This window comes from Rhodnius prolixus, unplaced genomic scaffold (genome assembly GCF_049639745.1).
Source record: "Rhodnius prolixus isolate KJV_2025 unplaced genomic scaffold, Rpr scaffold_9, whole genome shotgun sequence".
NCBI lineage: Eukaryota > Metazoa > Arthropoda > Insecta > Hemiptera > Reduviidae > Rhodnius > Rhodnius prolixus.
Window position 1 is genome coordinate 655,490 of NW_027411604.1, and position 14,173 is coordinate 669,662.

Genomic DNA, 14,173 nt, shown 5'->3' on the forward strand with positions numbered 1-14,173 from the left:
ATCTTTTATAGAAAACGAGAAAAAAATTGTCAAAGTTGAGTGTTTTTCAACGTTACGCTTTTTCGTGCAGTTTTTGATGGTCAACCCTTATACAACTGTCCTACCGGACAGTTTTAATAATAATAGTAAGTGACAATTGCTTTCTATTGAAATAAAATTTAAACATAATTTCTGATGAGCCACCACCATATTGGGAGGCAATTAAGAATCCCGCATTATACAGTCATTCACGCGGCAGTTACGTGGCAAGTACGTCATCATTGTAATGTCGTAATAACTGTTCCACAGTACCTCTAGACTAGTGCATACAAATTAGTTTCTTTCTAAAGCATTTTATTATTGATGATAATTATCCTATTAACACGTAACCTTTTCTTTTTCTTATTCTAGTTTTGAATGATTATTAATAATAATAGATTTTATAACCTAAAAAGATATAAATAATAATTAATGTAACCTTCCAATTATATTGACTTAATGATAAAGCATGGTGTTTAGCCGAGATACCCGCATCTAAAGTGTGGTAACATCAATAGTCCCTGTACAACAACTATCTTAGGTGAGTCCCTTATTTGTAAAAAAAAAAGCCATGAGCAAATAAAACCAGCTTCTGTGGGTTGTCATTAGGGGGTAATCTTTAATTGGCACCACAAATCACAAATAACTGGTGGCGTTGAAAAGTAAATTAGTATAGAAACTCCAAGTGTGCTTTATGCAATTTTATAGTAGTTATTATTAGCTACTCCCGCAGTCAATGTTACCAACTGTTACTGGTTAGTCAATTATAATTTCTCCTAAGTAATCAATACGTCTTTTTTTTTTTCTTAATCGATTTTTTTACAACTATTAGATCGAATAATTTTGTTATTAATTAAATGGCTTCAACGATTTTTATTTAAACTTAGCGTACTAGTTGCTATCGATATGTAGATCGATTATTTTTTATTTGAAAACATTTTTTTCCATGAAAATTCAGTATTCAGGGGCGGCAGAAAAGTGCCATTTTAATTTATTGTTACTTCTTGGTAACTAAATAATTTCATTAATAACAAACGTGTGTGGATTAAACTACCCAAATTTGGAGAGAATTGATTGGGCGATATATATTCCACTTTACTCAATAAATGTATTTTGGTATATAATGGCTGTTATAATTACAGTCGAGCCGCCCATAAAGGACACTCTCATTAGCGACCACCTCTATTTACGGGCCAGTTTTTGGATTTCCCCGTTTTAACCATATACCTTCGTCTAACGGGTACTCTACATAGCGACCGCGGACATTGATTTTTTGGGGGGGGAACGGATTATATGTTTCACCTCCCACCAACGACCACTTTTGACGTTTGTTGACGCGGTGATCAAAATAATTATCCCCTCTCAAGTTTTTTGTTTTTTTTCTGGTTTTTCCTAAAGTTTCCCTCTATAAGCTCCATACATCTTGTACCATTTTAATCATTTTTCAATATAACTTTGGAGAAACAATATTATTTTTTCCGGGTATGTCTCACAAACGAAAGTGGTTAACTCTAGAAGAGAAAATAAATGTGTTGGAAGATTTTTGCAAAAAACAAATCGAGCCATCGTCAACTTTTGCCGAATGGTTTGTTCTATTTTATCTAATAATAGATGATAGTATGATGATAATTTTACCATAAATTATTATTGTTATGAATAAATGTGAGGATTATTATAAAGATTATTAAATAAGTCAATAATATGTAGTTTTTTGATAAATTTTTTGGATAATTAAGAAAAATTTGATGCATATCATATAGCTGCAATAATTATGCAATTAAGCACGTTTTTAAATCTATTAATAATAAACAATTTTTAAATAGTTGTTTGGAAGAAAAACCCTATATTTTTCCATTATGAAACTTGCCTACCTCTTTCTAACGACCACCTCCAAACAGCGGCCACTTTGCTTTCCCCCGCCAGTGACCGTTATTGAGAGATTCGACTGTATATTTAAACTTCGTATTGTGATTATACACCTTATAAATCTACAACGTATAATTTTGTAACGTTTTTTTTATAGAAAAAAAAAAGATCGATTAGAGGAACTTTGGAGTAAGAGAAAAAGAGAGTAAATTCTCTCTAAAGTACCATTTTTGTATAATGTACGGTGCTACCACTTACCTAATTAAGGGAGGGTAACGAGAAATCACCCCCACCGGAAGTACCTCGCTACTCAATGAAATGTTCTCGTTTTAGAGCTTTTCTCGAAATAAGCTCCCGCGATTTCTCTCAACTTCCTGTATACATTGCGTACGCTTTTTTACTCTTTTCGCCTTTCTAGGAAGCATTAGTTTTATGGCCCAGTCTTAAAAGACGGTATACGGTTGGACTTAGTGTGATCGGTCTGTGTGTGATATGTGATATGTGGACTTCCACACAACCTAACACATATCACACACAGACCGATCACACTCAGTCCATGAACAGACAAAACAGAAGACACACCAACCCTTGTAATGTAAAAATATTACTTTGTAAACTAGCCCTGAAGATGGACCTAGTCCCTAGGTCGAAAGCTCGCGGCATAATAAATGAATCACGACTGAAATGGCAATTATTTTTTTCATCCAATATAATGAATATTATAAGAAATATGTGGCAACCCTGTTCTGTAACCTAAAAGAAACCTTACACACGTTGGTCGAGTTGGCGGTAAACCGCGGTTTCGCGAGTATCATGCAGTTGTTTTGTCCAGGATAGAACTTTGGGAAGTTGTGCACTATTTCCGCCAAAATTTCTTTCTTCTTTTTTCCAATTCTAAAGAGTTACTCTCTAGTTAGTAAAAAAAGATGGCGGTCAAGACAAGTCGACGAGAACTGAACTTATAAAATTGTAGGACAGGTTTTTTTTTTTTTGTGTGTTTAGGGTGGGATAGGAATTATTTATCCGATATATTATAATGTAATAAAATGAGAAGAAAGATAGACAAAATAATAAAATAAAATCTTATAATTTGTTTAGAAGTAGAGATGCTCGTCAGCGATTTTGATTGGACGACGATTCAGAATTTCTGTCATAAAAATACATATATATATATCTAGAAGTTTGAGAATATAAAACGATCTTAGTGCCGCACATTAAAATAAATTAGACCAGGGGTGGCCACCAATGAATTTAAAGCAGCTATTTTATTTGTTTCTACGGTGTGTGTGTGTTAGTGAGCATTTAAGGGTCCAAGCTAGTAATGGGATGCTGCGTCTAGATTCAAGCGTAACAGCAAGGGGGATACACTCTCTTAATAAAAACTAATTCTGCCCCCTTAAAAAGTTGATATGTCGACTTTTGCGCCGGCAGCTGCTCCGCTTTGCCCCGCGCCCTGAAGACCACTAAATTATCATCTTCAATAAAATTAAGTCTTCCTTCAAGGAACTGGTTTTCCTTTTTTTCTTCTTCTTCTTCTTCTTCTTCTTCTTCTAAATAATACGCAGACATTTATAAACTTTATTAGTATGAAATCTCCTTCTGCACCAGAGATACCTCTAATTTATTAAATACTTGATAAAAGACTTAGTCATAAATATGATTATTTTTTTAAAATACTTCGGAAATTAAGTTGAAATTCTAGAAACCTGTTTTATTTTATTTTTATTTTTAAATTAATTTTTTGTTTTCAATTCTTTCTTAATATGCTATCTGGAGGAATGCCGGACTGTCGTTGACTTGAAAATGAAGTCTCTAAAATTAATTAAAGATACAAGGTAATAGAATCGATTTTATTTGATAAGTATGTATTTTTTCTTCTGCTCTTGTTAAACAATAGTTTCATTACCAAACTCAGTCAATTGAAACAAATTAAAATTTTTATCGCTAGTTATTAAAATAATTTTCAGTTATTTTAAGACGGTTGAATTAATTTAAAAATAAGTACAATTTTAAAATTTAAAAATCATGGGTTTAGCAAATACCATTATGAGAATATCATAAGAAATATGGGGCAACCCTGTTCTGTAACCTAAAAGAAACCTTACTGGTCGAGTTGGCGGCAAACTGCGGTTCGCGAGTAACATACAGTTGTTTTGGCCGATAGCAGAAGTTTTGTTTTTCGGCCTGAGCGAGTTTATTTTAAAGTAGTGAAACGTTGTACGGAAATGTTGGTGAAATTACCATTCTCTTTCAGCACTTAGATCTCGTGCAGTTGCTGTTTGTTTTTAATGGCTTGTGTATTAATGTTAAGGTTAATAATTGAAGTAAGGCACGTGTGATATCTTAAAACGTGCTCATGTTCATTGGGAAATGATGAAAAGGAAGAAATATATATTCCGTTGAAGAGTCTAGAACAGGAAACAAACGTTCGTTCGGAGGCGATTGAAGAATGTTAATAACGAACTGACAAAGCGAGCGTACCTCGTTCTTAGCAAAGGTAATCTTACCAGTACCCTAAGTTACTAACGATGTGCCAATCTCGATAGTCCAAGATTAAAAAAATTTTACTAATTAGTTTGCAGACCACTGATCTATAAATGGTCAATTTTTTAGTTGTTGGTTCTATGACAAGTTTTAATCAATATTTATGAATGTTATTGTTTGGCCAAGTTCCTCAATTAGTGCAGTTGCAACTAGTTACTAAAATTTCATTCTCTAATTTTAGAAAATGCTTGAAAATCCAATTTAGATCTTAACACCAGCAGTTGGTGCATACTTAGCAAATGGCGGTTTACATTGGGAATGCCCAATTTTCTTTTACTTGTTTTTGATTGTAAATTACATTAAAAGTACAAAACAGGCAATATAATTCAGGAATAATCGATCGTTGTATAAAATAAATAAAACTTGAATCGTTGTACTGTCGATATTTGGTTCTGATGACTAGTAAGTCGACCACAAATCTAATCTTAATGACATCCATGATGGTGACTCCGCGAGTAAGTGGTGAATATTTCCCTGACAATGCTGGAGTTAAATCAGTTGCAGCAAAAACTAATTGGCCATTTTACTTAACAATGGTGTGTTAGTAGTGGTTACTATTATTGGTTAATCAATAGCGTGATTACCTACCATAGCCAGTTACGGAAATACAATAATTTACTGTAAGTTTAATACACATTCATATTAAAAATATTCATAGAAAAAAATGATTTTATATACTTTAAAGCTCGGTTTAGTCAAATACTTAAAATTCAGTAACCTACCTAACCTTCTGCGGTACTCTTTACATCTAGGTTGAGTTCATCTTCTGGAGTATTGAAACTGTTGTAAATAATAATGATAATTTGCGTGATTCTAAGACAGTAGCCGTGTTGTTCTTGATTTCTTTCTAAGAATAAATAAAGGGGGAAAGAAATCCGTGCGACCCAGACTAGGACATCTTGAAAGGCGTACAATGTAGGAGTGGCAGACCGTAGCCTACATTGCTGCTGTGCTCACGATCTTAATATCGCTCCCTGGAGATCTCACGTGGAAATTGTTATAATTGAGCGAGCAGTCAAGTTAACCAAGCGCTGTTCCAAGCACTTGTATTTAATACATAAATATAATCCAGAGATTCGGACAGTAAACTGGAGATTTTTTCTTGTTTCTGAGGTGGCCGACCAATCTTGTTTCCTTCTTAGGAAAGAATCATCCAGGTTTGATTGCTGGATTTACTTTCAAGGAAGTAATCATTTTCAGGAGAATCCAGAATGGAAAGCTCAATGGATAAAGTCCATTTTGGACTAGAATAAATAAATTTACTAGAATCCCAAATCTACACAAACTTTTTTGGAGGAATGAATGAAATAATAGTGTTACGTCACAGGCAATTGTTATTTTAGGCAGATAGTGTTAAAAATGTAGTCAGTCTTTCCTAAAATGCCATTTTTCTGGCCAAATGATGCCTCGCTGAGTTCTTCTATTAGGCTAATAGAACTCAGTTGTTTGAGGTTTCGTGAGAACATTACTCAGGATTTCGTAGTACAAAACTCATTTTCAAATTGAGATCGTTAGCGCTGGAGTTTTTTCAGTCTAAACCTTGGATTTTGTTTAATGGTTAATGTGTGAAACGTACAGTAAAGTATGTTTACTAGTCGCCATGATAACCGAGCGGTTAGAGGCTAGGCCCGCAAAGCTAAGATGTATTGCGGTACTAGGCTATATTCCCCGGTCTATACCTTTAATGGTTAATATGAGAAATTTACAGTAAAGTATGTTTGCTAGTCCCCACGATAGCCGAGCGGTTAGAGGCTAGACCCGCAAAGCTAAGATGTATTGCGGTACTAGGCTATATTCCCCGGACTATACCTTTAATGGTTAATATGAGAAATTTGCAGTAAAGTATGTTTGCTAGACGCCACGGTAGCCGAGCGGTTAGAGGCTAGACCCGCAAAGCTAAGATGTATTGCGGTACTTGGCTATATTCCCCGGTCTATACCTTTAATGGTTAATATGAGAAATTTACAGTAAAGTATGTTTGCTAGTCGCCACGATAGCCGAGCGGTTAGAGGCTAGACCCGCAAAGCTAAGATGTATTGCGGTACTTGGCTATATTCCCCGGTCTATACCTTTAATGGTTAATATGAGAAATTTACAGTAAAGTATGTTTGCTAGTCGCCACGATAGCCGAGCGGTTAGAGGCTAGACCCGCAAAGCTAAGATGTATTGCGGTACTAGGCTATATTCCCCGGTCTATACCTTTAATGGTTAATATGAGAAATTTACAGTAAAGTATGTTTGCTAGTCGCCACGATAGCCGAGCGGTTAGAGGCTAGACCCGCAAAGCTAAGATGTATTGCGGTACTAGGCTATATTCCCCGGTCTATACCTTTAATGGTTAATATGAGAAATTTGCAGTAAAGTATGTTTGCTAGTCGCCACGATAGCCGAGCGGTTAGAGGCTAGACACGTAAAGCTAAGATGTATTGCGGTACTAGGCTATATTCCCCGGTCTATACCTTTAATGGTTAATATGAGAAATTTACAGTAAAGTATGTTTGCTAGTCGCCACGATAGCCGAGCGGTTAGAGGCTAGACCCGCAAAGCTAAGATGTATTGCGGTACTAGGCTATATTCCCCAGTCTATACCTTTAATGGTTAATATGAGAAATTTACAGTAAAGTATGTTTGCTAGTCGTCTTCGTCCACGACACCTAATTTGTGATAGTTTGATGTAAAGCCTGCCTGAAAAAAATAGGCATTATTTTTTTTTTAAAGTTAAAAATAATCTTTTAACAAAATGTAAGATGTAGAGGTTACTCAGAAAACATGAAATTATAGGTACAATTCTTTAAAAATATATAAATAGAAATTAAAAAATATTCAACTTAATTGAAATGTAAATTGAAATATCGATCTAAAAAAAATAAATAAATATTCAAACTCACTTCACTCACACGCTCGCAAGGTAGGAAGCCATTAATTGACTTTTTAATTTAAAATGAGACATTAATTAGGGCTAACCCGTCAGGTGTATACCAGACATAACAAGCAGTTTGCGACATCATTCTGTTCTTTGTAGACATTAATTATGGTACTAGAATCGATGTAGAATGGACGTGAGTCAATAATGTAGCAATTGCTAAGCCCTCAGGTCATTTTATAATGGCAACACATAGCGTTCAGTTTGATTTTTTATTACTCTTATAAATCCTGCTTCGATATCCTTTCAAAAGATTAATCGATTATGCAGGAATGGGATAAAGGAGAAATGATCTGGCCTTTCGTTTTGGGAATTATTCGATTTCGTGGTGGGAATTTCAAACATTAGCTAAATTTGCATTCTCTACAGGAAACAGGAAAAGTGAAGGAGGTATCCTGGACAACATACAGGCACCTTTCTTCCTGTGGCAGGAAGCCTTTTGTAGGATAAGCAACTTGTCTCTACATGAAGAAATAATAGGAACCAGAACTTAGGTAACTTAGTACTTAGGCGGCTTGCTACCGAAATCTGGGCCAATATGTAACGAAGATCTGGCTGTTATACCGAGAGACTTCTCTTAACCTGGACTGGATGTTGGGACAATAAATGAAAAAAAAGGGAACTTCAGAAAGAAAGACGGGGTTATCCCTATTAGAACTAATAGCGGCATCTTTTCCTCATAGGATTGATAACCCTGAAACCTCTCTAAGGAGATTGTGTTCACGAAGAGAAGAAAACATGCCTCTTATAAACTGTTTGATGGCATGATAATCGCTAAGTATGCGGTATGAGATCTTTGGTAGCCTAAGATCAGGGGAGATCTTACTGCAGAAAGCAAAAGTGTGACTGATTTAGGATTCACTTATCGAATTTCCCCTGAGTACCTCTTCCGGTCTTAATAGATTCGTCCTTCATCTTTAATAGCTCGTTCTGGATCTGCCAATGCATCGCAGGACCAGATATCCAATTTGATTGGATTGAACTAGTCAGTGATCTATTTTCAAAGAAGAATGCAACTTTTCTTAAAGCGGTAGAATCAAGAATACATTTATCCAGATGTACATGTTCAAAGATGGAAGACAGCATTCTTCGGGAGATTTATGGCTCCAAATCTTTTACTTATTCTTTGAACATCGAGTTTACTATATGTTGCGGTCAACCTTGTTGGAATAACAGAACATTATAGTGTGCCCTTTGTTGTCCTTAAGGTTAGTGTTGACCATTGTTTAGCATTTTGGTACAATGACTGGGCAAATATAGCACAGTTTTTTTTTATTATTTGCTTTTGGACACAAAAGTCAAAACATTATCTATTTTGGACAAAGTCGGCGACATACAAACCAGTAAATATAAGTGAAGATACGCGTTATTCACGTGTCAAGAAGGTAACACACGTGGTCTAATGGTTTTTCTTTTCTATTCCAGTTTACCTGACAATGGATGGACTTCAAACTACACCTTGCTTCACTTTGTTACCATAGTGATTTACAACTTGTACCATTTTGTCCAGGTAAATATATTAGATTTCATAATATTTCTGCTTTTCTATGCAACACGCTGGTGGTGTGGTTTAATACTTTCAGTTTTTGTTATTGTGAGGTCGAAATATTTCTGCTATTAAATATCTTACATCCGTTTCTCTTACTACGAGTAAAGACAGTTTTACATGATCCACTTTTGACGTTCACAAAACATCCAAAATGGAATGTTTTTTTAATATCGATGCCATCGAATAAAATTATTATGTTGTAATAGTTCCCGTCACCTATTTCCCCAATTAAGACCCGGCAACTCCTAGTTTCCTCTCTTATTTTCCCGCCCATTTCGATTATGGTTGCCTTAGTAGTATGGCTGGCGTTTCTGGTGATATTGAAGCTAAGCTCAAGCGCCTCCATGAACTGCTTCATAAGATTTATTTTCAGCATTTCCAGAGACTCTTGCATTTCGCCGCTGCTACGATGAGTTGAAGTGGCTTTTTCCTGTCTATCGCCGCCAATATTTTTTGGCTTCTTTCCTTTTTCAAGTCATCCAGTCTCAAAGGCCTTCCTATATTTTTCAACTCCTTAAGTTCCCGTAATACTAGATCTCGCTCATCTGATCTCTATATTTCCTCTCACCGTACCTCATCCTTTGACAAGTCCTTCCTAATACGTGCTACCTTTCTCTGGAACTCCTTGCCATCATCTGTCCGCCATGCTCCTACCCTATCTATCTTTAAATCCCGTCTATTCAGTTATCTCCTTTCTATTCAGCTTCCTCCGTAATTCTAATTGTTTTAATTTATTTCCTTAATTTCTGATGTTATTCTTATTTTCACTTTTTGTAAATACTTATTTATTTATTTATTTTCTTTTAATCACAGGCCAAACTGTTAAGGCCTCTATTTGTACCTGTATTTATTCTTAGGGGACAATTGTCCCAGAATAATAAATTTCTTTTCTATTTCTATTTCTAGTTATCTAAGAAACGTATGTTCATTATATTGAAATGATATTTCTTTAATTTTTATATTTTTTAATGTATATTTTAAATCAACAACACAAAACAATAAACAAAAAAATCCCTTTGTTCAAGTGAGATTCGGTGCTAAAAACACAGCTGACTAATGACGACAACATTGGATAACCGCAATGAGGTTGTAATTCAATTTAAGGTTAAACAACAATCCATTCTGAATGTAAGTAACATCCGAATGGAGCGCCAAAAGTACAAGAAAACTTGAAAATGTCTCTTCGTTGTTTATCCGTCAACATTACACTCGCTTTTCATTCTGGATTATCTGTTTTCCGTGGTGAAACTCAAAAGAAAATCGTGAAAGTGACAAAAAAAAACATGTTTATTGTGATTCAAAATCAAGTTTGAAATTTTTACTATTTCCTGTTTTGGCTTTTAAAAATATTGATTATTTAAACCAATACCAATTCTTTAAGATAGCATTACTGACTGAAGCTGTAATCTCAATTCTAGTGAAAATTTAAACAGTTTCTATTGTTCCAGTTTGGGTTAGCAGCAGATGTCTCTCGAACCTTATTGATGGCAGAAAAGTTACCTAGGAAGGCGGCCATTAAAACTGACTTCGGCATCAAAGGAGTTAAAAAAAAAAACGCCTATTACCATTTGTAGTTTATTCTTCCAAGTTGTAAGTGTTATTTCTGTTTACAGAAAACATTTTGTAACAAAAATCTATACAAGCAGGCTACAAAGAATTTCTGTTTGTTTGCAGGATTTCAGTGTAATTCGAGGGTCCAAGATGTGCAAGAAGGCAGGCTACAAATAGATGGACAAGCGGAGCCTTTACGAAGAGATAGTGACAGCTCCCCAGGTGGGCCTAGTTCAGGCCAATATTGTGACAAGTATAGAACGCCCAAATAACCTTTTTGAGTTCTTGCCGACCAATCTTAACATACTCTCACAGATCCACGGACTTCTACACTTCTAAAGAAAAAAAAGACTAAAGCCCTAGACTGTTGACCTACTTCCACTGTCTCTTGCAGAGAATTGGTGGGAAAAACACTCTCAAGACTGGCGCTTATTGCGGTTCTGGTTTTATGCCTTAGGGCAATATTCTTTGGTGGTCAAAAAATTGAAATATCCAACTTCTTAAACATTAATTTCGTACTTAGCGGATCCCAAGACGTGTATTTCCGGATTTGAACTTCTGCACTGTTCACATCCTCCTAACATAGCTGAAGGGAAAGGAAATGATCATAAAATAAACAAGAAATTTAAATTGGTAAAGTTTTTATTTGAATAACTAAAGGAAAAGTGCTCCCTCTGGGGATTACAGTATTTTTTAAGTGATTCTGAACGTGTGTGTGTGGGGAGATGTAGTGATTCTGTGGCAGAAACGACTGCCGTGGGAATCATCTGTCCAGTATGTGCCGTACAGAGTCATTGAGAGCACATTATACGCTGATGTTATGTAGCGAGGCGTTCTCCACATGGAACACCCTCTGAATGCATACATACACGCGCATCCAGCTTAGGCCCCTCCCCACCTACTGACATGCTGGAGATATGAGATATGGTTTTGTGAATGCAATACGCTCCCTGGGCGCATTGAGCCAGCGGAGAAACCTCCTCTGGCCGTCTCTATTGTAGTGAATAAAGTGCTACTGGATAACGCTGACTGGATCGCACACTATTCTCAGGTACCCCATTTAGCCCCTCACCGGCAGCCTCACACAATACTGTGAGATTAGTTAGCCCCGCCGATCATACCAACAAGCACACTAACAAATGGTATTCCCTTCCCCTTTGAAATGATTTCGCACTCCTCTGTTATGTGTGCCAGAATCTCCATACTCTCACTACTAACTCCTCCTCCCCCCGCGCCGCCCTTCTTAAGCCTCAATACAACATAATGGGAATGAATTTATGATCTGTCCGGGTGAGAAAGAAAAGGGCGCCTATGAACGCGACTCCCCCTTTACAACTACAAGTAACAGCGGTCCGGTGCACAGCAAGAGGCGGCTCCAATCATATTTAGAACTCACAGGGGTTCAGATTACATGTTCTCCTATTGGTCCAATGAGGGCTATTGGTCCCCACTCTTATCCATCCTTCACTAACCCTTATTTTTAATCGTATGAACGAATTTAAACTCATTCTAATTTGTTCCATCTTGTACTTTAGTAAAAGGGTGTTCAGCCAGTAGAAGAGAGTGAATAGCCACTTCTTCAGGGATCTCCGCATCACCGCCAGCGTCCCAGTCTAACAACACAAACTAGACACAAAACTGTGTCAGCTCTAATGTTCGCACATTGCCCACCGACTTGCCGAGTTACTTGATATTTGGCTTCATTAGGGTTTAGCAAATTCATACAGGCAAAGCCAGCTTGGAATAAACCCAGATTTCATGCGATTCTAGCCCATGAATGGCACAGAACAGTTCAGAACGGAGCCTTCAAGGCACCTAGACATCCGCTCAGAGTGAGTAGCCTTTCCTGACTAACGTTGGTGTGAAGGCCATGGTGATTTTCCCAGAGAGTTTGTGAAGTCACCAGATGTTGAGGTTGGACATTGCGAGAGGGTAACTGCCAACGTTGGGTGTTTTCTCTCCATGTACGATCCCCAATCCCTGAAATTTCCTAGAGATCCTGGTTGTTTACTTGGATTTGAGCAGTATGTTATTTTTGCATCCATTATCCTTTTAACTTCCAAATTTTGTTTGCAAACATAGGAATATCTGGGGGAGAGCGTTAGGAGCGGTGCAATGGAAATCGGGGAACCATTCTCAGGAAATCCCCGGCTCGCCTATCTTTTCCATCATCTGGAGGTTCTACAGCTGTCTCGCCAGGACTCACTGGGAGGGCCACATCAGGTCGACTTGGTAACAGTGCAACAAAACTTGTGTTGCGAACGAAATTCCTCAATCGGGAGTTTTCCTGTGCCGATTGAATTTTCTACTTTGTGAGATTTTCCCCAATTTTCAATTAGATAATTTTTTTTAAAAAAGGAAAATTGGGTCTAGGGCAGTTCCAGGAAGTGATGGGTGTAACCCACAAAACTCTAATGTCTCATTTTGCATGATTTCAAAACTTGTGAAAATTCAATTTTGATAAGTTCGTAGTGCTTTCAGATTGCACTGCATTCTTCTGGATTAACTGCAAAGACCAAGTAAAAAGGGAAGAAAAGCTGTAATCTATCAAACTAGAAATCAGAAAACCTGAAACTGAGAAAAGATTGCTGTGGTTGGCATTTTACAGCCCGCAGAAGATTCACTAATAATGTTGGATATTAGATATGAAACATACACTCTGACCAGTCACCACTGAAAAAACAATCATACTTGGTTCAGTGTGCGAGATACGAACGTAGCACGTGCAGACAATGGTATCTGCAAAACTTATATTAGGAATAACGTCCGCGGAGGAAGGAGTGCTCTAATCGAAAAACCACTAAACACTCTTCCAAGAGATATTGGACACGGCTGCGGTGGACGGAGAAAGACAATTGTCGACCATTTGTAGGGTGTTTTCCAGCTTCTTCATAAATTTTTTTATTATTTTTGCTGGAAAGATCCACCCGGAGCCTGGAACTTGGGCCAGCTGTTACACTCCTCAACGCTCCACACGCCATCTAAAAACTATACTAATAAAAACTTGACAACAAAACTATGAAAATTTATTGTTTCAATATCTTGTAGCTGGCGGCCATCTTGGGGTTTTTGTTATTACATCCGGTTGGAGGGGTGCTAATCGGGGCTGTGCAATATGGTGCTCTAAGGTTTGATTGGGTGTGGGTCTACTACACGTGTGGAAGGAAAAAAAAAAGTGTTCCGTTAATGGACAAAAAACACATAAATGCACACAGATCTCTTACACACTTATTGTCGGAGGGGTTCCGCTTATTTAAAGGGATGTGGGTAGGGTGACTGTATCATTTAAGTGTACTAAGGGCTAATGTTAGTAATAATTAAATATGTTTTAAAATTCGGAATTTGGAAAAATATTAGTAGCTTAGATTTGAAGTTAGAACAAGTCATGAGAGTCGTTCACACCAATTTTTTTTACCAAGTAGTCTGTAGAGTAGTTTCGCACGTTTTGTCATTGCTTGTCTTTTAAGTCTAGTATGTGGGTTCCACCTGAGTCTTTTGTCTATAAAGAGCCCAAGGTAGCGCACCAGATCTGTGTACAAGGAAGAGGATTGCTGTTGAAGAGGACAGGTGGACAGGAGCCCCGCCGGAGAGAATATTAATATTAATAATTTAATTATCAGATTAGGCAAATAAAAATTCTATATGAAAATATAAAATAAAAAAAGTGGTGTTATTTATTAATTTTTCTTATTTTCTTTATCTTAAAAGAAAAGTTAAATTTT

At 36.7% G+C, this 14,173-nt stretch overlaps 1 long non-coding RNA gene across 3 annotated transcripts; it reads left to right on the forward strand.

Annotated features, from left to right (window-relative positions):
• Positions 1-376: 376 nt before the first annotated feature.
• LOC141453913 (uncharacterized) lies at positions 377-13,857 on the forward strand. 3 transcript variants are annotated; one of them, XR_012458303.1, is made up of 5 exons: positions 377-3,719; positions 4,196-4,381; positions 8,777-8,861; positions 10,349-10,490; positions 10,575-13,857. It is a non-coding gene; the product is annotated as an uncharacterized lncRNA (long non-coding RNA). The 3 variants fall into 3 exon arrangements; XR_012458304.1 differs by lacking the exon at positions 377-3,719 and adding an exon at positions 3,758-4,111; XR_012458302.1 differs by lacking the exon at positions 377-3,719 and having other exon boundaries at positions 3,758-4,381.
• The last annotated feature ends 316 nt before the right edge of the window (positions 13,858-14,173 follow it).